This window comes from Myotis myotis, unplaced genomic scaffold, assembly GCF_014108235.1.
Source record: "Myotis myotis isolate mMyoMyo1 unplaced genomic scaffold, mMyoMyo1.p scaffold_m19_p_12, whole genome shotgun sequence".
Lineage (NCBI taxonomy): Eukaryota > Metazoa > Chordata > Mammalia > Chiroptera > Vespertilionidae > Myotis > Myotis myotis.
In genome coordinates this window covers 20,883,093-20,909,506 of record NW_023416316.1, presented here as the reverse complement: position 1 = coordinate 20,909,506, position 26,414 = coordinate 20,883,093, and the positions used below count along the sequence as shown (strand labels likewise).

Sequence of the window (26,414 nt, the reverse complement as noted above, 5' to 3'; positions counted from 1 at the left end):
GCCTCCCCTCACATAAAATGAACCTGGTATAATTTATGCTATTTCCTTCAATTCGCTCAAGCAACATTGTTGAGTCGTTCAAATGATAAACAACACCATTGGCAAAGCAGCTTCCCAATCTGGAAAGCCACCGTGTGTCTTAGGACGACTGTGAATAAACACCGAGGCAATGCTACTGACACCTGGCTCCCAGGTGGTGAGGACAACCCCAGTGCAGCATGTCTTCGGAAAGAAAAACAACATCCCGTGGAGAAACAAGTCAGCTAAGGCGGGTGGGGAGCATCGCCCGTGAAACCGACAGGCTCCCACTGCCCAGACATCTGTACCCTCTGGCCTTGCTCCATCTGCACCTGCAGGAAGGGCCCAGCTGCTCCTTGCCAGGTGTCACCGGTGCCTCCGTGGAGGACGGCTTTGCTGTGCTAGGAGAAGGGGGCGTTTCTCGTAAACAGGGGATACAACAATTCTACGTGTCCCAATCGCCCACGCAACAACTGTATTCACTTAATGCTGGAATCATCCCAAGTAGTCCTACTACAGTTAAAAGTGGGGGAGGGGCAGAGAAACAAAAAATAAAGAAGGGAGGGATACACAGGTTAAAGCTGGGCCCTGCTGGCACTCCACAGCCATGAACCCTCAGCAGAAACCAACTTTACTTCCAAAGTGGCTCAGTCAGTCATCGTGGCGGGTAGTGGAGTAGAGGTGGGAGTGTGATTTAGGCATGAGGAACAGTCAGCAAAAAGAGCTAAGAATGTGGTGACCACTTGTGGACACAAAACAAGGGAGTAGGCTAAAAGTCCATGAGTGCTAATCAGCTCTCAGTGCAAAGGTCAGCCCCTAGTAGGATCTTACCCTTTTGTCCCCCAAGCCATAAAGACTTGGATTAAAAACTTCTAGAGAAGAAAAGCCAGTGGAGGGAATTTGCAGTATCTGTGTAGAAGGCATGACCCATTCATTCATTATGTATTCAAATTCATTCCTTGGCCAATTCGGAAAAACGTTCTCACTCCAAAAAGAGGAAGAGGTGAGCCAGCTCCAAGTCAGTTTGCAATTTGTTGTTTAAAGATAACTGGCCGCTGAGCACAGAGAGCAGGATGTCATGGTGCTCGTAATCCCAGTGTTTCCGAAGTAGCCTAGGACAGGGCTTACATTCCAGAAACAGTGAAATAAATTATTAGCTAGTTTTTCTCCTGCAAAAGCTACTCTCCAGCAATCGCTTCGTTGATTTAGAAGCTACATGAATCTTTTCAGATTTCCAAGGCAACAATGAGGAGGTTAGAACACACGTCTGTAATTTAAAAAGGGAAAATGTAACCGAGTACAAAAAGCCCAGAGGTGCATTAGTCCCAGCTTCCCACCTATGTACCCTTGCACAAGCCTTTCCGGAAACAAGTTCTTTCCTCCTATCTTATCTTTCTCTGTTCTGTCGGTACCCTCCAGCACAGAAATGCTGTCCAAACGTTCTTTTCTATTCCATTATTTCTAGTAAATCCATCGGGTGGGTGTCTGGAAAGGTAAAAGGGCAGAGTAGAAAAGAGAAAATAGAAATATCCTAGTGTTGGAGTCCAAAGCACAGAACTGCCTCCCCTACACCTGAGTGGAGACTCTCAGAAGGGGGAAGACACACTCTATAAAAGGCTCGCAGGAGGAGATTTGGGGTAGAGTATTTTCCTAAAATTTGAGTTCGTGGGTCTCTAGATGCTGGTTCTGATCCTAGGGACCCTCCAAGGAACACTCAGATAAGGTTAGCAAGAAGTACCCCAGAGCGGCGGTAGAAGGTTCTGCTCTGGCTTTGCTGGGTGCAAACAGGCAGGATTCTTGCCCCAGTTCCCGCCCCCGCCCCCCTTGGCATGGCCCTGGCCACCCACGTAATTCCCTCCTCCCACCTCAAAACGCAGTGATCACAGGGAGGAGCAATTCTGTCCAAAGAAGCAGGTTTGGCAGAGCCCAAACCCCTCTGCTCAGGTAACTGAAGCCAAAGGGACATTTCTACATCAGTTTCCCAAAAAGCGAGAGAACAAACAAACTGAAAGCTATAAAGAAGGCAGTTCTGTGTACTAGATTTCTCAATGTTTCAGAGCTGGTAGCACACTCACTCCTGCCCTTCTGCACATTTCCAGTTACTGGCTGGAAAGGATCCCACTTCACAATCATTGCCAGTCCACAGGCCACTCTCACTGGCACCAGCCACGTCGCTGGGCTCCCGGCCCCCAGTCTTACCCCACTCCCATCCATTTACCACAGAGCAACCAACGTTATTCACGACACCAAATACATGAATATGCCACTCCCCCACTTAAAACCCCCATCTGAGGAGCAAGTTCAATCCTCACTGTAGTTTACCTGGTGTCCTCTCTCGACACTCCCACCTCCTGAAGCCTGGAAAACTCCTTACAGGCCCTGACTGGGCCACTCTCTCTCCTGTCCCTGGGACTTCCTGGTGTGACCCTGGTCCTAGCTTAGGCTTCCATTTAGCTGTCACTGGGTCACGTTTCCTGGTCACCTCCCGGACACTGACACCAGTGCTCTGCGGACAGCCTGCTTTCCATTGCTGCGTGTCTCCCACATTCTGAGTGCCAGAGGGGCCACTCCTGTCCCTAGTAAGGAAAATAGTACCTGGTACGTAGTAGGCACTTGGGGACTGCCTGCTTAATTAATTAATTAAGAGATGGACATGAGAAATAGGGCTTCAGACTCTAAGGGTGGTGGCATGTCTGGGCCTGCAGTAACTGATTTCTCAAGCCTGATTAACTAACTCAGGCAAAGTGTCCCCAGGGAGGGCGCTCCATGTTCAGCAGGCTTCCACCACACACTTGTGATGGCCACAGAGGACTGCTGAGCTTCCCAGGTGACTCCTGCGGCATCCAGGGAAATGTAATTGAATCTAGGTCAGCTTTCCACAAACAGCAGGTTTAGCTAAGCCTGGAGCAGGCCCTCCAAGGCCAGGGGAGCCACGAACATGCCTTTGGCCACGCTTCATGTCCAAGTGCTCCATGTACTTCCCAGGTCTTGTTATTAGTCACACAGGTGGATCACCCTTGTCCAAATGCAACAGTTTCCATACCCTCACCTTTCTTTTGTGCCTGGAGGAAGTGACTGTCTAAACTTTGGCCCATTTTTGAAAGAAATTTTCACTTCAGTTGCCATTTTAAAGCTATTCATATCTAGAAAATACAACAGAGTGCTAAAACATGACCTGAAATAAAGATGCTCAACATCATTAGTTCCTGAGTATTACCTGACCATAAAAAAAAGAATGAAATCTTATCATCTGTGATAGCCTGGATGGACCTAGAGACTACAGAGTATTATGCTCAATGAAATAAGTCATTCAAAGAAAAACAAATATCATATGATTTCACTTCTATGTGGAATCCAAAGAACAAAATAAACGAACAAACAAAATAGAAACAGACTCATAGTTACAGAGAGCAGACTGGTGGTTGCCAGAAGGGAAAGGGATATGGGGGACTGGGTGAAAGAGGTGACGGGATTAACAAGTACAGATTGGCAGTTACAAAATAGTCATGGGTATAAAGTACATCACAGGGACTATCATCAATAATATTGTAGTAACTTCGCACGGTGCCATAGGGTACTGGAAATATTGGGGGAACACTTTGTAAAGTATATGACTGTCTCACTACTATGCTGTACACTTGAAACTAATACAAAATAATACTGAATGTAAACTGTAATTTAAAAATAACATTAAAAAAAAGAGAAGAGAAAGCAGCCAAAATCCTCCCCCTATTTTTAATTGCTTTTGCAATAGACCTACAGATTTTCCTTAGGCTAAAAAGAGGAACCCCCAAGCAAAACCAGGTTTCATTATAATAAAAGAAAAAATTAATTTAATTTTTAAAAACCCCAATGAACTACCACTACACACCCATTGGGACTACTAAAATGTTTTAAATGTTAGTGTTAGTGAGTATGTGAAGCAATGGGCACTCCCATACACTGCTCGTGGGAATGTAAAATGGCACAGCAACTTTGCCCAACAGTTCCTGCAGTTACACACAGACTGAGGATACAGCCCAGCCATCCCACCCGAGGTATAACAGTGCACCCTTATCCACAGGGGATGTGTTCCAAGACCCCCAGCAGATGTCTGAAACCACAGATAGTACCAAAGCCTTTAGACTATGGTTTTTCCTGTACATACATACCTATCATAAAGTTTAATTTATAAATTAGGCACAGTAAGAGCTTAACCACAGTCATTAATAATAAAGTAGGGCAATTATGACAAGATAGTGTAGTAAAAGTTATGTGACACCATTAAGTAAAATAAGGGTAATTTGAACACAAGCACTGCAATACGGTGACAGCTGACCTGCTACTGAGATGGCTGCTAAGGGACTAACAGGCAGAAAACATATAAAGTGTGAATATGCTTAACAAAGAGATAATACATGTCCCAGGCCTTGCAGAACAGGATAGTGCAAGATCTCATCATGCTACTCAGAATGGCAGCCAACTTAAAACTTATGAATTGCTTTGTTATGAATTTTCTATTTAATGTTTTTGGACTGTGGTTAATTGCGGATAACTGAAACTACAGATAATGAAACCACAGATAAAGGGAACCACTGTATTTACCTGAAAGAAATGACAGCGTATGTTCACACAACTGTACATGAATTTTTTAGAAGTCCTATACAGAACAGTCCAAATTGAAAACAACCCAAATGGCCATCAACTAGTGAATAGATTACAATGGAATACTACTCAGCAATAAAAAGGAACAACCTACTGATACGTGCAACAGAATAGCTCAATCTCAAAAGCCTCAGCTAATAGAAACCAGCCAGACACAAAAAACAATATACTGCAGGACCCCACTCATTCTCACATTCTGCAAAATGGAACAATGGGGACAGAAATCAGATGAGTGGTGGCAGTGGTTATGGGTGGGGGAGAGGACAGACTGTAAAGGAGCACAGAGTGATGTAAACATTCGATTTTGGTAGTGGTTATATAACTATGCCCATTTATCACCAAACTGCTCACTTAAAAAGGATAAACTTAATTGTATGTAAATTATATACATCAATAACCTGACTTTTCCTCCCCCTCCCCCCGCCCACCCCCGCCCCCAACCAGAATAAGAACTTGCCTTCCATTATAACAATTAACATTCTCCACATGTCCAATCATACCTTGGAAGACCTAAGAACTGCATAGTATAAAGCTTGATTATTGTGTAATTCCCCAGGAAGGTGAATAGTGAATCAAATATTCACCATCTATTCACTGAACAAACAACTGCAACCTGAACTTTACAAGACTTCTATTCGCCACCACAAATAGTGACTGAGTTCCTCTTATGTGTCAGCTGCTGTTCTAGACACTGGCGATTCAGCAGTGAACCAAAGAAGCCAAGTCCCTGCTCTCAAGGAACTCCAGCAAGGAAGTGGAGAACTGACAAACAACAGTGGGTGGTTACAGCAGAGGGTGGTCGGAATAATGAAGAAAAATAAAGCTGAGTAAGGGGACAGAAAGCAATAGGGGGTGGGTGACTCCTTTCTGCCGAGACACCCTGGGGACAGTGAAACAAGAGGACAGGCCATATGCTACTTACAAAAGGGTCTCCAAGTGACAGCTGGGATTGTGAATTCTTTTAAAGTTTCCCTAAACCAAAACGGGAAATGCCAGAGAGACTCAGTGATGCTGGCAAAAGAAAAACATATCCGTTCACAGGAAGCTGGTGTGAAGGGGGAAGTGAGGACCCCCGTCAGCACCTACCACACTGCCCCTCCACCCAGTCTCACCAAAATGGCGCGCCCTTTGAACTTCACAGGTAAGTTTCAAAGAGAGAAAAGAAATATTAAAAAGGAGAGGGGAAGAGGAAGACATGCTAAAAGCACAAGATAGGGGGGTGTTTTTCCCCACTTAGCAAAGTAAAAAAATAAAAAACAGGAACTACTTCCCATGACTATATTTTCTTTTTAGATGGAAGCTCAACCCTAAATCTATAGGGCTTGGCCTCACATGCCCGCAGTGGTCTTACTGAACAAACTAAAAGTTTCTGGTAACAGTGCCAACATGAGCATTTTTCTTTTTTCATTACATTTCCTTCAACATTAAAATCTTGTATTAGGAGATAGAAAGAATTCAATGGGGTTTTGGAGACCCGCTCTCACCACACACCTGCTCCACTCTACAGAGAAGCTGAAGCTCCCCAAAAAGTAAGTGCCTTGCCCAGAGTCACCCCCTAGAGTAAGAGCCAGCCCCTGGATTTCTCAGGAAATAACTTTCAAAACAACCGTTATATGCCCTTTCCCACCACGGTATTTCTCCCACAACAGTTGGTTCTTCTGAATAGTTCATAATCCAGAATGTGCGGTGAGCAACTGATTTTCATCCATCAAAACAGTGGTTTTATGAGAGCCATTTCTCGAAACTCAAGATTAATTAATAAGTATGTGTGTGTGTGTGTGTGTGTGTGTGTGTGTGTATTCTTCTCTGTCAGGCAAATTTCCAGATGGCTACCAGAAGTGAGACAGAAGTTGACATTTCTGACATCTATCAGTATTTCCCTTGATGGGACTGTTCCTACGTGTCTTCTATCAATAAACAGCTAGCCAGGAACCTACAATGCAGGAGAGAGATGTAAGGCAGAATTTAACATACCACATACAAACTGAAAATGTATTGGTGCTGAAGCTCAGCCGATTGCCTACTCACGAGATGGGGATGCGCAAGCAAGAATTACAGATGTTGTGCATCTCATCTCCAGAGAGGTGCGGAGGGTCCTGGAAGTCCAACAGATGTGCTTGCTTAGGGAAAGGTTTGTCCTTTCATAGCCTCTGAGCATATGTGTCTGAGCAGATAGCCACATTTGGGAAACAGGTTAATGAGGTAACTAAAACTCAGAAGACCAGGCTGGAAGATGCTCACTGCGCCCATGACTGAAGACATGGCCAGGGCGGTGGGGATTTCAGTCATCCTGTGATTCCCCCCAGGCTGACTTGTCAGCTTTATTAAGCCGGAGGCTAATTTAACTGCCTCAGTTTAACTTTTCTGGCCTCCAGGTGCTATTCAGCTCTCTAGCCTTAAGGTCATCCTTACTAACCTTTAAATTCCCCTGCACATTCCCAACCATCCTGTAGACCCACATTTAAGTAAAACTGTCCTTAGTTGCCATCAGGCCCCTAGAACCCTGCAGAAAGACCATGGCATTTTATTCTACTTAAACTATAACGTTTAAATACTCAAATTTGAGGAGGCAATGAGTATAAGAAGTCCTCCAAGAATAAAATGCAACCATTCTGTTGACTCTGCTATTGCACTACCCAGTTAAATAATATAGATCCAGTGAATTTAATCAATGCCAGCACTCTGTAATTTAGAGGGACTTCTTTGAAATTACCAAATGCATCACCTCTACTTGGTTATTAGTAGCAATACATTTATAGATAACTTCACACTCCTCTTTTATCCTGGGATACAGTATTCAATTTCTTGGACAAAATTATTTGCTAATAGCTAATTTTCAAAATGAGGGCTATGAAATAAATACATAAAAACCAAAAGTTAGAAGAGATCCACGAATACTGGCTTTTGAGACGCATTAATTCCTTATGCGCCAACAATTCTCTTTTAAAGGAGACTCAAAAAATTTAAGTCTACTCCTATCATGTCACTGACATTTGTAAAACCAAAGATCCTACTCAACACTCAACATTCCAGTTTCTACCTGCTAACACAGCCTCGGGACTTCTAAAACCACAAAGGGCCAAGGTTTCTGAAAGCAAATCTGTGCTGTAACCCAGTTCTTGTCTCATTGTAGAATTATGGAGAAATTCTAACAAAGGGTTAGATAGCCCTTCTTCCCCCTGCTGATTTCCACTGAAAACACACACAGACACACACACACACACACACACACACACACACAGTAACCTTCAAAGGAGGGCTTCATCAAACAATACAGCCATTTGCCTTTTCCCTGGTTGGGGGTACGCAGAACATAGGAAAAAGAACCTTTCCCCTAGAAAAGAAGTCAACCTGTCATAGAAAGTAAAAATTCTAAACTTTTCAACCACAACCAAAATGCCAAAATAAAAGTGGGACCTGCGGAGAAGGAAATATTGGCCAAACACCCTGAGCTATAGAAGCACCAGCAAAAAAGACTCCACCCACAGCCCTATAGTCACAGGAAAACTTGATCGGATAATGTTCCCTGCTGTTGCAGGCGGGTTTTCCAAGAGAATTTTAGGATAAAAGGCTTAGTGACTATATAAGCAAAAATTGTTTTGTTTGGCTTACATCTTTTAGAGGGTCAATGTCTTGAGACATACTGCCGTCTCCCAGTCTAAAGGGTTTATTTTTACAGAAAAGCGCAAAGGATTTAGGGGACACACAAACCCAGATCCCTCCACTGCTTTCCCCTTCGTTTGGCCCCCTACTACCATGCAGCAAACGCCCCCAAACATTCTTAACTCTTTTTATTTTCTTAAATTAACTGACCCAGTAGAAAGAAGGGAGGTTTTGGAGTCAGAGAAAATTGAGTTTGAATCCTGACTCTCCTACTCAGCAGCTCTGGGACCCTAGGGACTCTGAACCCCTGTATCCTTTCCATACAATAGAGCTAGTAATGCACATAAAACATTTAGCCAGTTCCAGTAAACGGCAGATTAGTGCAGCTGACTTCACTGGGTAAAGCACTCATCCAGGGTGGGGCGCGGAGTGGGCGGTTTATTAAAGGAATCTCTCTTCCATCTCCTTTGTCCACAGAAGGTACTAAACACACCCCCGAACCCCAAAGGCCTTTCCAGAACAAACTGAAGATCTTCCCAGGGCCCAGCTCAGTGGAGGATGTGAGAGGGTTACCCTGGTGTTCTAGTACCACTTGTGCCATTGTTTTACCATAATACCCCCTTTTGGGGGCTCCCACCACTCACTCATATTATTCCCTCCACACTCATGGAAGTCAGCCCCCAGGTTCCACGCAGGCACACTGCCACCTGCCTTCCAGTCTTCAGCACCTGGGTTTTCCTCTCCACCCTACTTCCTCCGGCCTGTATGTCAATGTACCTATTTGGCCTTATAATTCCTTCTTCTTTTCAGCTCTCCCTATAATCTTTTCCAGAGCATCAACGTATCAGGTGCTCCCTGCTAACCTGCTAAACTGTGAGTCAAGTGCAGCGAGCTAACATGTCTCGGCATCTTCTTATCCTCTGCCACGCTGAGCCCAGTGCCCAGGAGGGCTCGGTGCTCCGAAAACATTTGTAGAATGAAGCCCTCAGAAGTCAGACCACAGGGATGGCAGAAAATAGTAAAAATAGGTTCACTACAGTAACAAGTCAGAAATTTCATTCAAAGTAAAGGTTCGGGTAGCCTAAAACCATGACAAATTTTCCAGCTGTGTTCAAAGAAACACGAGTTTAGGCAGGAGTGCATGTCATCTGGCTTTCCTCAAAGCGGCTGTAATTTGTTGGAAAGGACATTCATTTTCATTGATTGCACATGAGCAAAGGAGAGCCTGCAATTTGCTGGACTGAGGTTCTAGAGCCCTTGGAAACATGCTAATAAGAGCACCTCCCCTAGGAGCTCAACCCGAATATCAGCACCGTCAGCATTGGTCAGGAACACTGAGCTCTAACCTCATAGGCTCAAGTCAAGAACTGGCTTCATGAAGCATATCAACACCTGAGTACAAGTTTTCTACCTCAACACTTTATTCCCTTTACTTTTGCCCAAACCAGTTCTCTAATCTCCAGGCTCTTGTCCAGTTCTAGTTCATGGAGTCTATGACCAAACCCAGCAACCTTCTTCAGAAGGTCCTCTTTCACCAGCCAGCTCTTGGGGAGAGCAGGCATGCATCATGTGAGCCTGACACCTCTGTTTCTGCAGCCTGGTGAGGTAGACGAGAATGTAGTCAGGGTTCCAGAACAGTCAGAGGGGCACAGAATCTAGCCCTGCCCTCCCAACTTGATAACTGAACTCCTCTGTAATAACCAAAACAAACCACTTTGCCAGCTGCCTGGCTAAATGAAGAGAAGAAAGAGGAATAAAATCACAAGTTTAAATCCACATACTTGTGATTCTGAAAAACAAAAACGTTAGTTCTTCTTTAAAAAAAAAAAAAAAAAAATACTGGTAATATGAACTCCATTATTTGAAGTCTGGGAGGATTCTCCCAAAAGAAAGAGATCTGTTTTATTCCAATATTATCATGATTCTGAGTATGCCTTCTAGAAAGCCCTACTATCATTGAGATGTTCACAAATCAAACATTTTCTGTGCCCAATTAGTAAGTGCTCAAGGAAAGATGAAAGGACACTCAGGGGTGGAACTCCTGACAGCCTCCTTTTTTCAACTGTGGTTTTATGGTGGCATTTAAAAGTCCAAACGGTTCAGTCTCCCAAGAGACCTGTGCTAAGTGATTACATCAGGTGAGCACCAGGGAGTCCCCAAGTGGAGCTCCACCTGAGGACAGTGTCCCGCAGCCTCTGGGGCGCGTCCACTCCCCTTAATGGAAGCCATTTGAACCAAGTGTCAGAAAACCCTCCATTTGCTCAGCAGAGGAGAAAACCATGTTGTGATCATGTGTAACGTGACTAGAGTCAGAAACTGGAAAATGGTACAACACCCCTAAATTTACAAATCCTGCTAACAGGGCTGACAACTGAAAAACACTATTTGACCAAAGGCTTTCTTTATCTTGAACTCAAGTTCCTTACTACAATTAACACAATCATTAAAGTTAAAAACAGGGGGGAAGCCGAAACCGGTTTGGCTCAGTGGATAGAGCATCAGCCTGCAGACTGAAAGGTCCCAGGTTCGATTCCGGTCAAGGGCATGTACCTGGGTTGCGGGCACATCCCCAGTCGGAGATGTGCAGGAGACAGCTGATCGATGTTTCTCTCTCATCGATGTTTCTAACTCTCTATATCTCTCCCTTCCTCTCTGTAAAAAATCAATAAAATATTTAAAAAATAAAAAATAAAAACAGGGGGGAAAAATCCAGCCTTGTATCACAATTAATCTTATCTGGCCAAAATTAACGTAGAGTTCTGCACTTTTGCATAAAGGAAGTGATTCTAAGAAAAGACTCCACCTTCAAGACTTTTGTGATTTCCTTCCAAAGGTTGAAAAACCCCTTAAGATTCAGATTGGACCAACAGAGAGAATAAATAAATGAGGCCAGTCCAATATTCAAGGATTTGGGCTCCATTTTAAGCAGAGAAGGATAGACTTCTGTAGATGATTTCTTTTTTCTCTTCTAAAAGGACATTATAATATTACCCAAAATTTTGGTGTAAAGAAGCCTGGATTAAAAAGGCAAGAGGGCAAGATTTTAATTTCGGTCCATCACAAAAGAGGAGTGAATTTAGGCAAGTTGTCCTACCACTTTGCGCCACAGAACAGAAAACGTATCTTTATGACAAAGAGGCTGCACCAGATGATCTTCTGAGTCTAAGAAAACTGCCTGGAGCTTGGGTATCATACCTGAGGTTGAATCCCTGGCTCTGCCATTAGCGAAATGGGTAAACCATGAATATGTTATTTAGCTTCTCACTGTATCAGGCGCACCACCTGAAAAATAGGCCACCTCAGTATTTCCCCAAATGCAGGAGAGTTATACAAGATGAATTTAAGCAGTACTTAGAAAATTTTAGGAGATGGACAGGCACAGAATTAAACACTGAATCACATCATGAGAAAATTCTGTTCTTTTCAGCACTTCTTTAGCCTTTATAAAAATGTTATCACATTAAAGAGAAAGGTTTTGTCTGGTCTTCTCTTCCACACCTCTTTAGCACAAGCTAGTTTCCCTGCTCAACAAAGTAAGAGCAAGTCTCAGCCAGCCAGTGCCTTCGGAAAGCAATTTTATTTTATAGTTTGTTTAAAAGATAATGTGGGCTTTATTTTAATTATTTTTTAAATTACCTTCTATTTGAGACAACTGACACCAGTTTCCAATTTAGAAGACCAATATAAAGTTAACTTTAAAAAATGTATTGGTGATTACAAAAATGAGAGTCAATTAAAATAATGTGAGTGGCTTCTTTGCTGCCTATCTCAGGGTTACAGTGGAGATTAAACGAGGAATGTAGGGGAAGACCTAGTCCACACTGGGCTCTCATCTACCCATGCTCAATGGGTACAACTTCAGTCAGTGAGAAGCATGAGTAGAAGGTACGGTGCAAACAGAAGCAACCACTGAGGATGGATGTGAGTTTCCAGAACAACGAGGGGCCAAGAAGGTGTTCTTGAGGTAGAAATCAGAGAAAACCTATAGAGGGAGATTTGCTTAAATACTTATTGAGCCATACTATGTGTTAATCAATGGTGAGAAAACCAGGTGCAGTTCCCTCCAGTAGGCCGCGCAATCTCGGACAAAGCTGTCAAAAATGGTCAGAGTCTTATTTCAAAGAGCCTTGAATGGTAAGCTAAAGGTCATTATGGTGGCAGATCCTTAAAGTCTTGACATTGGCTCAGCAACTAGTACTTTATATAGTGCTTGAAAATATTTGCTGAACAGAATGAATTTTAGTTCAATGTATTTTTTTGTATATTAACACACTTAATGTATGTATTTTATATGTATATTATGTTCATTTTAAATATTCTATCTTCCTCTTCCCTCCCTCTTCCAGTACCAGAGATCACACCTCACCCCAGCAAAGATGAATTGGCACCTCCATCACAAGGACCTACCTCTGGGAGTGGACAAAGGTCTACAAGTCAATCTACACTCATTAGTCTGAATATTCACTTTCTCTCTGCCTTTCCTAGGAAGGCTGCTCCCACCATCAGGGTTCCCTTTATGGCAAATGTGTATCATTTAAATACCAGAGCCAATCCATTTCAAGCTGCCATACCCTGGCAGATTTGTTTTCTTTCCAGCTTGGTTTGATTCTTGGCAAAAACAATTATTCCCAACCTGGCATCCTATAGGAATTCTGCAAAGCAAATGTAGATAAGGATATGAAACCCAAACAAGTTAGCAGCTCCTTTCTCCTCCCATGCCCCCCACCCCAGTCTTGCTTCTTCTTCTCCCTTCTTCGTCCTTCTAGTCCTAATTTATTATGATTTCTGAAACAACAAATTCATGGCAATGCTTTAAAAAGCTACCCTCAATGAGTCAGATATTTAGAAATATCCTTATAAGGTTAATCCAATTCTCTAGGATGAACATTAACATTCCTTTCTTGGAGGATGAATGAGTCTTAGGAGTCAGTTTTTCTTTTTATCACACATTGGCTTAACAAGACTGCAATATAAGTTTAAGAAGCAAAACATATACCCAACATGGAGATGTCCAGGATGGAGAGCCCAAAAAATTTTATTCCACAGAGACTCTCCAAATGGTGAATCGAGGGTAAGAACAATGTCTCACTATACCAGGTTTGCTCTATTGAAATTTATTGAGATGAACTAACTCCTTCCTTTGTATTTCAGAGGAGAACTTCCTTCTGGTCCTATGACTCGTCTGTGGCCACCTAATGCACATGAATAGGCAATTTCAACCACTTTCTTTCCTTCTTCCTCTCCTCCCATCATCTTCCTTTCTTCCGTCATTATTCTCATGGGAAATACTTTTATGCTTTCCCTGGATGTTTCCCCTCTATCTTTCAAAGCTGTTACACTAATGTCCCTCAAGCCACAACTCTGGGCAGCTCCAATCAAAGGATCAGCTTCCCTTTTCCTTAGTGCAGACCTAGAGTTAGAGGATGTAAAAGCCTGAAGGGATGGATCCTTAAAATCCAAGTACTTCAGCCTCTTTTATTTTAAAAACCAAGAACCTAAATCTCAAAACAGTAAAATGACTTGCCCAAGGTCACATGGTTCCTTTGTAGGTTACTGGGTTATATGCAAAACATAATTAGATGTAAAATTGTAGGTATATGTAATTAAATGTAAAATTTGGGGTGTACATGCCTATGTATATTTTTTCTGAAGACAGAATGCATAACTTTCATCAGATTCTCAACGTAATAAAAAAAATTTCACCTATTAAATATAACCATTGACTGAATGATATATATATATATAATTCTTTCTTCCGAGGAAATGTCCCATACAAAATACAGTTATCATAAAATATGTTGACTTCTGGACTAGCCAGATGAAATGCTTTAACTTCCAAGTGCTTCTTGGAAGTTGGATTTGGCATAGAAAATGATGCAGAGTTTTCAACACATACAGATAGATAGATAGATGATAGATAGATAGATATTGAATAAAAGGTCCTATACATAAAGGTTATTTTGGTTTCTAAAAAGTATTTAAATTCTAAATTACTTGGTGAATTATCTCATTCTTATTTTAAAAATAAATTAATGTGCAAATCAGAGTACAGGAATGTGAAAGTATCTCAAATCACAGCTGCCTCAAAAAGAGAAATGAAACTGAATGGAATCGGAATTGTTTGCTCTAACAAAGTTCGCAGGCCTAGATAATTTAAGTATGTACTAAAATTTCTCAATCGTAAACCTAACCTTAACTACAGTTATTTCTCCAACAATTCTATTTCTAATTTTTTTCTATAATTATCCCATCATTTTAATTATTTTACAACATAGAAAACAAACATTAGTTTCCCATTCTCTTTGTTTGACTCGCTCAAGTGAGCATTTATTGAACATCTTCCATATCCCATATCAAAAGGCTTGAATTAAGGACTGGGGAGAATGAACCAAAGACCTCCTCCTGGAGAAGTATACACTCAAAAGGAAGACAAATAAATGTTAATCATATCAAAACACAATTAAATACATGACATGAACAGTGCTGTAACCCAAACTTATGGGAGTAAAAGAGAAGGGGATAGGTTCATTTTAACTCTGTTGGCAAGGAGCGAATCCACGAGAGTTTATGGGAAGGATGGGCATTTAAATAAGATCTTAAAGTAGGTTTTCAAAATGAAAAAAGACAGGATCTCAAAGTTTATTTTGTTTCAGGATCCAAGTCTCATTCTAAACACTCTTTAATACAGTTTATCATCTCAATGCAGAGTAACAGAAGGTTCTATCTGAAAACAATTTTACATACGAGCTTTTCATTCTCTGCTTTCAAATACTTCTAAAGCGTACCTCTCTATCAGCATCTATGCTGGTTACCTATGCAGGGAACTATTTTCAGGTGAAAATATCCAATGAAAAGGGAAATCACTCTTTGCCTCTAGTCCAGGGGTGGGCAAACTTTTTGACTCGAGGGTCACAATGGGTTCTTAAACTGGACCGGAGGGCTGGAACAAAAGTATGGATGGAGTGTTTGTGTGAACTAATATAAATTCAAAGTAAACATCATTACATAAAAGGGTACGGTCTCTTTTTTTTTTTTAGTTTTATTCATTTCAAACGGGCCGGAGGCCGTAGTTTGCCCACGGCTGCTCTAGTCCAAACTTCAATTGTCAGACTTTGAAATTGTGACAGGTCCCTACCCTGATCTTGATAAATTCATGGGAGCCAAACTGAGTGGGATGCAACCTCAGCTCCACTACTTACAATCTCCATGATCAGGCTACCTAACCTGTCCATACCTCAGTTCGTAAAAGGAAGATAACAGTGCCCACCTCATGTGGTTCTCTCATGAGAATGAACTGAATTATCACCTGTAAAATGCATAAAACATCTAGCATACAATAAATCAACACTATAAATGTTTTGACCAAGAAATGTTTTCTAAGAGTTTATTTCTAACTTGTTACACCATTCCCCATCCTATTTCACTTTTATAAAGTAGACTTTGAAATTGTATTTACTTTCAGAGACAAATGTCTTAAGAAAAGGCTAAATTTGGTTCTTAGACAGTAATAGTAGTAACAGAGAAATAGCTTATTTCGATGACTCACAACACAATTAAGGATGCAACCGGCAGGAATTTTATTGTATTACAAGCAATTTTTAAAAATCCATTTTTCTTTTGTTCCAGAAAGAGAGAGGGAGAGAGAGAGAGAGAGAGAGAGAGAGAGAGAGAGAGATCGGTTGCCTTCCGCATGCACCCCAACCAGGGATCAAACCCACAAACCAGATATGTGCCCTGACCAGGAATCAAACACGCAACCTTTTGGTGCACGGGAGGACGCTCCAACCAACTGAGCCACACCAGCCAAGGCTGTTCCTTATACTTTCACAGCCAAATACTCTACCTTTCCATTTTCTGTGTGTTGCACAAGGAAAATTTTGAGATCATATACCTACTCACAAATATTTGACTGAAGCAATAGCTCCCTTTTCATTTTAAACCAAGAATTGGAGTTGAGCAAATCTTGTCTGTTCTTTCCATGGTGTTGCAATCCCTATGCAACCAATGTCCCAACAAGCTGAAGAGAATTTGGCTGGCCCACTCAGAAACAAGGGAAATATGATACAGGCTGTAGATTCTGACAAGGACTTAGCAGATGAACACACCAGAATACAGTGAGCATCCTTGGAAAGTCCTCTGCCAGCAGCAGCCGAAACTGTACGACCTCACGGCTTAGTGTGAGAGTTAAAGAACTTGAGCTCACTGGTCAGGTTCAAATCTTAGGTTTGTCACTTGCAAAATGTGTGGTCAGGGTCAAGTAAGTTAGCCTCTCAGTTTCTTACGCTACAAAATAGGAATGATAAGTCAGTTTGTAATAAAGATTAAATTAGTGTTTGAAAAGCATTTGGAACAGTACTTGGCACACAATGCTATTTAAATGTCTATTAAATAAACATTGCAATAAGTTTGGCATTTATGATTATTGCTACATGCAGATATGAAGAGGGTCTCAATTTTTAGTATAGGCCCTTTCCCAGAAGAGCTAAGTAAAACAAATTTTCAGAAAAATCATTTAAAAGTTGATGCTGGAGTTATTGACCATAAGGAGCACTATACATGCATTATTTCTTTAAGTAGCCAGTAGTAAATAAAAATGTATTTGAATTTGAGAGTATTATAGAAAAAATACCACATGTCTATTGGTATTTTCTAGATACCCAAAAGGTTCATAATTAAAGAGTCTAAGGCAATGTCCATCTAACTATTTTAGGAGCTAAAAGTTGAAATCATGTACATATTAACAATTTGTAATCACTATAAATATAGCACAAGCAACTTGCTTTATGGGAGGGAAGATCCCTAAAAAATTTAACTGGAAAAATTTGCCAACTTCTCTCCATATAAGGTAAATACTACAGAAGATAAAAAGCTGTGCCGCTGTTTCATCCGGTTTCATTAATTTTTAATAATGTAAACATTGAGACTTCCTAGAGCAAAGGTTTAAAACAATCCAACCCTAATCACCCAATTCTAGACTAATCACAGTCTCACATGAACTGTAACCAGGCCCTAAGTCAAAATGTGCCGGGTGTCCATTACAGGCCTCTAATTTATATGTAAATCAAAATACTTATAAGGGTTGAGATTTCAAATGCTCATCTGGAGGGGAGACACACATATCACTGGTGTCTCTTTTACAGATATGTCAGGCTTGTCCTTGCAAGGGGGCTCACGAATTATTCTGACTACATTATGGAACTGTGGCCATCAAGAAGGCTGGTCACTCTGATTCTACTGTTTTTGCTCACGTAGATAGCGATTTGCTCTGTGTGGCCAATGAATTATTTTAATGCTCTATAGGAGCACCTGGGGGACGGGCTGGCTTTGGAAACTTTGTTCTTGGAAATGAGTGTACTCTCTGAAGAGGCTCTACTCCAGACATTTTCCATGCTTTCACACTTTCTTTGATTTGCAAGAAGTGTCTCAACAGAATGATATGAACAACAGAAAGAAGTCTCCCTTATTTTTGTGGTAGGTATGAGAACAATGGGCTGAAATAAAAGTGCTTATGAGAAAATAAGCACTTTTTTAGTTGAGATTTAAGTTTTGTCTGAAAACAAGATCAAAACTTGGGTTTGGGGCCCCTAAGTACTGTTAAAAGAACCAGCAAAACTTAGCTTTTGAAATTGGAAATTTTTGTGAGGTTGGTCCTTTTGGAGGGGGATGGGGAGGGGGGGATCCGGCCTTAGAAAATGACTTGATTTTCATCAACAAACAAGTTTTGTTTTGTTTTAATATCAAATTTGTCCTCTATTACATGAATGTATATACCATCCTCTCACTTTGTGAGGTGTCGCTGAAAAGCCTTGGGTTTTAAATGATGCAAAAGACAAGGGTTAAAAAAAAATCTTGTTTATTTCCTTTTGTCTAATAACTGCTGGGGAAAAAAAGGCACCTACACACACCCTGGCACAGGCCCACGCCGCAAGAACCTTCCGAATGACCAAGGTCTGGGAGTCAGGAAACATTCTAACAAAAAACAACCAGAAGGGCTTTCATCTGAACCTCCAGGGTTTCCTTCTTCACGGGATCTCAGCTGGAGCCCGCCAGCAACAACGCCTTGCAGAGCCCGGCCCCACTCTAGCCACAGGGCCAATTCCCTAGCCACCCGGCCAGGAGGCGCTGCGGGCCAGTCCCCCGGGGCCACCCGCAGCCCGGGCCCAGCGCTCCCCACCCCCACCCCCCACGCGCAGCCCAGCCCAGGCGCGCAGCTCCCAGTCCTGCGCCGCCCGCCGGGGTTACTCTCGGTCATTCCTCTGCACCATCTCGCCCCAGCTTCTCCATCCATGCCCGGTCTTAGGCTGCCCCAAGAGACTAGCAGCAAAGGGCAGGAAGACTGCAGGGGCGGGGGGCGCAGTGCAATGGGCACCCCAGCTCTAGGTTTGTGCAGGCTCACCTTCTAAATCTTCTGTTTTTTTAAAGAATAAAGCTCGTCCCGCTGCGCCAGGGACACCAGCTCTGGTGAGCGCACGGAGACTGAGCAGGACCCCCAAGTCAAACAAAGTGAGCGGCGTCACCACAGACCCCGTTTGGGACGCCTCCCGGGCAGGTTCTTGGGGAACAAGAACGCGCCATCCAGTCTGAGGGCGCACGGGGCGGATCCCCGGGTCAGAGCCCAATTCAGACCAGCTTCTTAAAGCACAGACTGGGGACCAAGCATAGGCATTCATCCCGGTGGGCGCCCGCCGGCCCGCACCCAGAGGCGTTTCTAACCGGCCCGGGCACTTCCAAACAAAGGGAGGCGCTCGGTGCAGGACCCGTCACTGTCCCCACTCCGGCAGCAGTGCCCCCAGCAGGACCAGGAGCCCCCCAACCCACTGCCCCCGAGGTACTGCTCCCGGGTCTCCAAGCCCAGAGATGCTCCCCGGGCTCACCACAGGGCGAGCCCGGAGAGCAGCAGCGCCGCGTCTTCGGGTCGCCAGAGCTCGTCCTAGAACGACATCCCCACATTTACTGTACCCCCGCACCATTTCAATGCAAGCGGTGGAGGGTGTGGGGGTCCGGACTAAAGTCCCCGCATCCCAGCGCATCCCAAAGCCTCCTCAGCCCCGAAACGAAACAATAACGCCTAAGTCGCTGCAGAACCTCTTACCTGTTTTCCACTTTTGTGTCTTCGTCTCTTTTCCCCACTCCTTGAAAAACCCTTCTGGAGAAGGGGGAGAGCAGGAGCAGAGCGCCCCGAGAAATGGGCTCTGGTGGCCCTGGTGCTGCGGCGACCCCTGCCTTGCCCACCCGCGCCCGGGGGAAGATGTGTCGGCTCGGCTCGGCGGTCCCTGCCCCACTCTGTCTCCCTCGGAATTACCCGGCTTGTGCCGCGACTAGTTCCTTTTATAGATTCGGCTGCGCTGAGCACAGAGGTTACTATCGGTCAAAGCCTGTTCTCTCCCTCCCTCCCCGCCCTCTTCCCCGGGCCTCTGTTTTTGTAGCTCAGTCACTCAGCAGAAAGCACGTGGAGCCGCGCCCCGCCCCTTAAACGGGCGATGTCCCGCAGCTCCCCGCAAGGCTGCGGGCGAAAAGTGGGGTTCGGGAGGTGCGTCGGGCATCGCCGGGCCCTCGGTCTGCGCCCCCCGACCCAGCCAGAGCCTGGCAGCCGAGGGCAAGCTGGAAATGCGGGGCCTGGGACTGCTCGGGAGGCTGGCTCTCTCCTTCCCAGAGGGCATCGCTTCTCACACTGCTTTCTTCGCCTTTACTGGGCGATTGGGAACGCGAGGCTGAAAACCACCCAACAACCCTTTAGTCCAGCGGTTCTCAACCTGTGGGTCGCGACCCCTTTGGCGGTCGAAGGACCCTTTCACAGGGGTCGCCTCAGACCATCCTGCATATCAGATATTTACATGACGATTCGTAACAGTAGCAACATGACAGTTATGAAGTAGCAACGAAAATAATTTTATGGTTGGGTCACAACATGAGGAACTGTATTTAAAGGGCCAGAAGGTTGAGAACCGCTGCTAGTCTTTCTTTCCTTTCAAATGCTTACGGTGCGGACAGTCCTCTGGAATTGACTGGTTGTTTTATTTTTTTTTTCTACCATAAACCCTGACTTTGATATTCAATTAGGCATCCTATTGGCTTTGGGATTCCCAGCCTGGGCCTGCCAGGTCACCGGAAGGGCCAGTGGAAAGGGCCTTGCTAAAGCGGGGGAGGAAGGAAGCCCACGCGACAGAACCATGGGACCAGCCCCTTTTTATTTCCAATGTATTGCTCTGCGCTCAGGGATGAATACACAAGGCTTGTATTTTGGCTTCTACAGATTTGCAAAGTGCAGCTAGAGACTCCCATTGGTGTAAAATTATATAACCATCCCAGATCTCCAACTTCTTCCTCTAACTTTGGCTTTTAACAGTCCAGAGCAACATCGCCGCCCGTAACATTTGAGGGGCAGAGGCAAGATTTCAAGTGGAGGCCCACATACTTATGTCTAAATATTTAAGTCATAAATCAAACCTTAGAAGCAACCTGGAAGGGCAGGTTCACATTCAGACTCCTCACAGTTTGATCTGAGTTTTGGCAGGAACGTGGAATGCGAGAGCCTGCCCCAGACCCCTTCTCTTCCCACTTCCAGCTCCATCATATTCTGGAAGAGCCTCCAGTATATGCATGTGGACCCCCCGCTGCACAAGCTTCCTCCATGCATACAGTCAGGCCACAACTTGAGCTCAGGTGCATGCACCTGTGAGGAGGCCCATGCAGACCCTGGAAAGTGCACTTTGGGACCTGAAGGTCAAGGAAATGTGGGGTTCCAAAACTCTGGCGTCATGGCCCCATGGCACTGTGGGCTGCTGACACTTAGGAAGGGATGGAGTTTGTGAAGGACCAGAGCCCAGCCTTCCGAAGCTCAGGGTGCAGGAGAGAGGTCCCTCTTGCCTGGGTGAAAGGACAATCCTGACTAAGAGGATTGGGTTCTGGGGTCACATTTGACCGAACCTCATGATCCACAGCTTTCTGCCTCCATTTCTTCATCTGTAAAATGGAGAAAATATGTATTCTCTCCCTGCCTCACCAGAGTTTTCTGAAAATGAATTTTGTTCATTTAAGCTCCTTGAAAGAATGGTATTTTTAAACAAAGAGGATGTTATTAGGTGACTATTAATGTCATTTTCAGGTACCAGCCATGGCCTATAAAGTTTTCCCATGCCAAACTCATAAAACTCCAGGTCTAGCAAAAGTTAAGAGATCTCTCTGGCTCAGCCACAAGTGGCTAAATAGTTGAGCATTGACCTATGAACCAGAAGGTCACGGTTCGGTTCGATTCCAGACCTGGCACATGCCTGGGTTTCGGGCTGGATCCCCCCTGGGGGGCGTGCAGGAGGCAGCTGATCAATGATTCTCTCTCATCATTGGTGTTTCTATCTCTCCCTCTCCCTTCCTCTCTGAAATAAAAATTTAAAAAAGAAAAAAAAGAAGCAATCTCTCTAACCCTCTAGATATAAAGAAAAGCTCCTGGAGGAGGTGTTACCATTTCAAGTGTGATTTGGGGAGAGTTGACAGATCCCCCTGATTCTCTATTCCCTATACTGTGCCCACTCACTGATCACAGCGTGTAAAATTCCATCACCAAATTATTCCTTTTGGAATTTTGAAGGCTATGGTTCCCAAGAACACCCCCACTAAGAATAATCCCTTAGATTGCTCTACCGGGGATTGAGCAACAGTAATCCTGTACAAATCACACAAAGACAGGATGCCAGAGAAAGAAGGCGAGCCCAAGAGGAAGATGAAAGCCCCAGAGAGAGGACAGCCATTGACTCTAAATACATAAGTCAATGGTCTCAAAGCCAAACTTGATCATTTTTAACTAAGAATAATCTGCAATGTCACCTCTTCGTTGCGTATATGCACACACTGTATTGTTTGAAACCTATTTATGAATCTCATTGATTTCTACCAATAAAAGAGCCCAAGCTCCCCATGAGGCTACATGATTTGGCCAGGTGGTACAGGGACATAAGTCTGATGACATCAGCCCATACTTCGCAAGTGTGACAGATTCATATGACAAAAATACTGACTTCCAAAAGTTAGAGCCTAAGAGAATGTGTCCCTGGAGAAAGTTTCCAAGTGTGAATTCTCTCCCTTGAATGTCATAGGTTGATTTGTTCCTGAGTATGCTTTCATGAACTTTCCTCCAGCTCTTTGGATTCCTGACAACACCAACACCAAAACTCCAAGTCGCCACCCCACATGACCCTTTCCAAATAAGTAAGAAGACCCTTGTTTGTTTGTTGCTCTGGAAAAGCTGATTCTGTAAATGTAGCCCACGTGGGTGGGGTTCTGTTCAGAGATGACCCTGGCATTTTCTAATCACAGAATGGCTCTTCAGGCAGCTGTGACCTTGAAGACCTTGTTAGAAGTCATGGAGCTACAGAGAAGCACGATTTATCATGCCAATGAGACCTTTAAATCAGGGATTACCTAAAAGGCTTTCTTGGAGATTGCTTTGATATATAATATCTGTTAACTTGTCTACATAAATGTACATATACATCTTGTTTAAAATATAAATGCTGTTCACCACAACATGTAATTTTGGTTGGTATGTATTCTGTTTGGTTCCTGAAACTCTACAAAGAATAGAGCATTACAAGAAGTCAATGAAGAATTAAAAAGCAAGTGTTCTAAAAAACAATGTCACGTTGAATTTGTTACAATTAAAAAGAGTTAATTGCAGGATTTTTTGAGCATTCCTAGAGAATGAGAGGTGCCTCAAAATAAAAATAAAAAATAATAGTTAATCCTTCTTTCATATGAGGCAGAATACTAGTAAAAGCACCTACAGTTCATATGTGAGTCAGTTTAACTCCAATACATGGTTAGACACATAAATGCATCATCAAGCAATTGATGTTCAAAGTTTAAAAAATGAGGAATCACCATTACTTGTGGAGTAAACCATGTATCACATAGGCTCTTAACACCTACAAACTCAATTTAATTGGAGCAATGCAACCCCTTCTGTATTGATGTGACTCCCATTTTGACATCTAAGCAAGATTCAAAACCATCACTGCTTCTGGACTTGAGTAAGATGTTTGCTCTGCTTGTCATTGGGATCAACAATTAGTCTGGACTATCTGGACTATAGACGAATTTTTGATAGAGTCCCCTGAACTACTATCAGTGAGTTATAACTCTTTTTTTAAAGCCATCCTACCAACGTGCTTCCCTGCACATCTTTCTTCCCTTAAGAGCCAAACTGCTGGAAAGACTTCATCTCTACTCCCTCCATTCATTCCCTCTCCAGCCCATTTCAGGCAAACTCTTCTCCCCACCACTGAGTCTGGTCTGTCCAAATTCATTAGTGACCTCCTTAAAAAGAGTCCAAGTGCTTTTTTTTATCATTACAAAAAAAAAAAAAAGACCTGCTTAATTGGTACTCTGATGACCTCCTTTAAGTGCCTCGGCCACCTGATCTCTGGTATCTGACACTCTTGACCACACCTTCCTTCCTGAAACTAGTTCGCCTGTTGCTGGAATCTGGCTCCCGCTTCTCCTGTCTCTGTGAACGCTCTTTTCCTGATTCCTCTTTCCTTATATACATATGTCCCCCGACACTGGTTTCCTTTTTATTTCTATGTGCTGCATGCCCATGGCCCCACTTAAACCCTGCATCACCAGCTCTCACCTCCTGCTGAACTCCTGGACGCACACAGAGGACCCAGCAGGACCAGCAGTGTGCTAGAGTCTGGCTCAGCCCAGCTCAGAAGACCTGAATGTGTATATCTCTTCCCACCTCAGCAATAAGTCCCTCCCCCTGGGCTTCCTTAAAATCAGACAGTGGTGGGACTCTTTACCCCATTGGAAATGGACACAGTCAGGGCTTCCTTTCCTTTTCCTTTTTCAGAAAGCCAGTTGTTGACATTTACCAGCACAACACTGAACGGGACATTCTGCAAATAAACTCCAAGTTTATTTTTAAATCTTCCCTTTAAATCTCCCTCCTCCACTTGCATTTTAGTTTTTATTTCACTTAATGGCATCATCATCCACACACTGACGAGGGGAAATCATAGTCCTAGTTGCTTAGCTTTTCATCTCTCTGTCCCTATCCTTCTCTTCGCATTCTAAGAAGCACCAAAGTCAGGTTGATATCTCTTAAATCTGGCCCTTCATGTCCACCACCATCCCTCCCCTCCCCGCCCCTACCCCTGCCTAAGCCCAAGCCAAGTGCCTGGGCTTCTGTACTGCAGTAACCTCCAAACCGCTGTTCCTGCCTGCTTTTACTTTCTTCCCCTTCCTATTTATCTTCCCTGCACAGTGGAGCGATTTTTGCTTGCAGGGGTTGGGAGCAGAGATGGGAGAAGGAAGCTAAGCAAACCAACACACCCCCCCCAAAACCAATCAATTCTGTTTTCTCCTCAAAGCTTTCTATCATTTTCTATTGCTTACAGAGAAATGGTTCAGGGCTGGGGTGGAGGGGAGAGAATGGGAGATATCTGTAATACTATAAACAATAAAAAATATATTTAAAGGGAAAAAAGAAATGGTTCCTCAAAGTTCCTTAAGAAAAATCTACAAAGACCTTTGCAAATATGACATTTGGAGGCCTCTAGAGACTAATTGTAGGACCCGCATCCCTATCTCATTTCTACCCAGCCCCCCTTCCACAAACTTTCCGTGTCTCTGCTCCTATAGTTTCCCATTGCTTGGAAATCCTTCCCATCTCCACCCTGTCCTCCTGTTTATGAGTGTGTATGGAAAGAGATGGATGGGATTAAATAACTAACGCTGTATTTTATTACTCTAGAAGCAGGAGGCAAAGGGACAGAGAAGACAAAGGACATAGAAACCACTTGCCCCATTAGATGGAAAGTATGGGATAGAAGGTAGGTAAGAGAGAGGGAGAGAAATATTACAGATATTTTTTAGCTACTCAAATTAATAGAGAAATAATACCCTCAGCTCAGATCCATTAGTAAGTGTAACAATAGATGTAAGTTTGAAAAGAAAATAATTGGACTCTGTGGATTAAAAGAAACCAAGCATTTCTTATAACAGAAGTGATGTATCTGCATTCTTCTCTCCTTATTCAGATGCTTTTTGACACTTGTTAAGAATTCATATTCCTGGCTGTGATTTCTGGGATGAGGGATTGTTTTGTCTCTTAGCCAGGAGCTTTCCTTCTCTCCAACATATTGATAAGAGAATAAGGAGAGAGAGAGGAAATCCTAGAAAATGTTCCAGATTTCCCTTTTTTCTTAGGCCCTGAGCCTCTCTTTTTCTCCTTCAGCACTTTGGGGACGATTCCTTCAGAGTAGCATGGTCCTTTGTGGTTCCCCCCAGGGCTCTTGTATCGGGTCTTTGCTCTGTCCTTCTATCAGTACCCTTCATGGCTTCTGCAATGTGTCTGCACAGAATGCACTGCCTCCTCAAAGACTAACTGCCCAGATGCTGCGCTGTGACCACACCATGGAAGCAGGCCTTTATTTCCCTTCTTTGTTGCCATACCCCCGGTGACTGATGTCCAGTGAAATCTGAGCAATTTCTTAGCTGGGCACGTGTCCCAGAAACCGACACGTGCAGTATCACCCCTGACTATGTACATTGGTGGGGAATGGGTTCCATTCCCAGAGGCTGGGGGCTGCCCACAGAGCTGACCCTAATGCTGATTTCCTCTTGATTGACTCCACTACCCAGCAGAGCTCAGCAGGAAGTCCCTACATCTGTCTACTTACCACTGGGAGTGGCCTGCCCTGGACACACTACTAGGAAGGGAAAAGAAAGCTAAAGTGAGGGTCTAGTCCTAAGACATCTAAGGAAGTAAAATCGGAGGTAAAAGAAAGAGGGAAATGATATAAAAATGAAGATCACAAAAACTGAGGGTTCCAGTGGTATGTGAATTGGCCCAACATTCTGCCGGGCAACTCAGCAATATGCATTAAGAGGCTTTGGCCCACTCATTTTACCTGGAGGAATTTATGCTAAGGAAAGACACAAATATGTGGTCAATGATTTATGTTCAAGATGTTTGTCACTATGTTATCTGCAAAAGTGAACATTTAAAAAATATTTATCAAACAGCATGAACATTCTAAAGCAAACTGATAAATTCACATAACAAAATTCTATGTGGTCATTAAAAATAAAAATAATATTTGTAAAGGTAGTGATATGGGAAACTGCTTATGATAAATGTTAATTGAAAAAGC

General features: G+C 43.5%; 1 protein-coding gene across 4 annotated transcripts in view; it reads right to left on the bottom strand.

The window, feature by feature from the left end:
* ABCA1 (ATP binding cassette subfamily A member 1) overlaps positions 1-19,607 on the bottom strand; it is a 114,407-nt gene extending 94,800 nt beyond the window's left edge. For 2 of the 4 annotated variants that reach the window (XM_036330156.1, XM_036330153.1), the window contains exon 1: positions 19,358-19,604. The gene's annotated coding sequence lies outside the window, so the exon portion shown is untranslated. Of the gene's footprint in view, positions 1-19,357 lie in introns of all 4 variants that reach the window. The other 2 variants (XR_004971195.1, XM_036330155.1) reach the window with 2 other exon arrangements.
* Between the last annotated feature and the right edge of the window lie 6,807 nt (positions 19,608-26,414).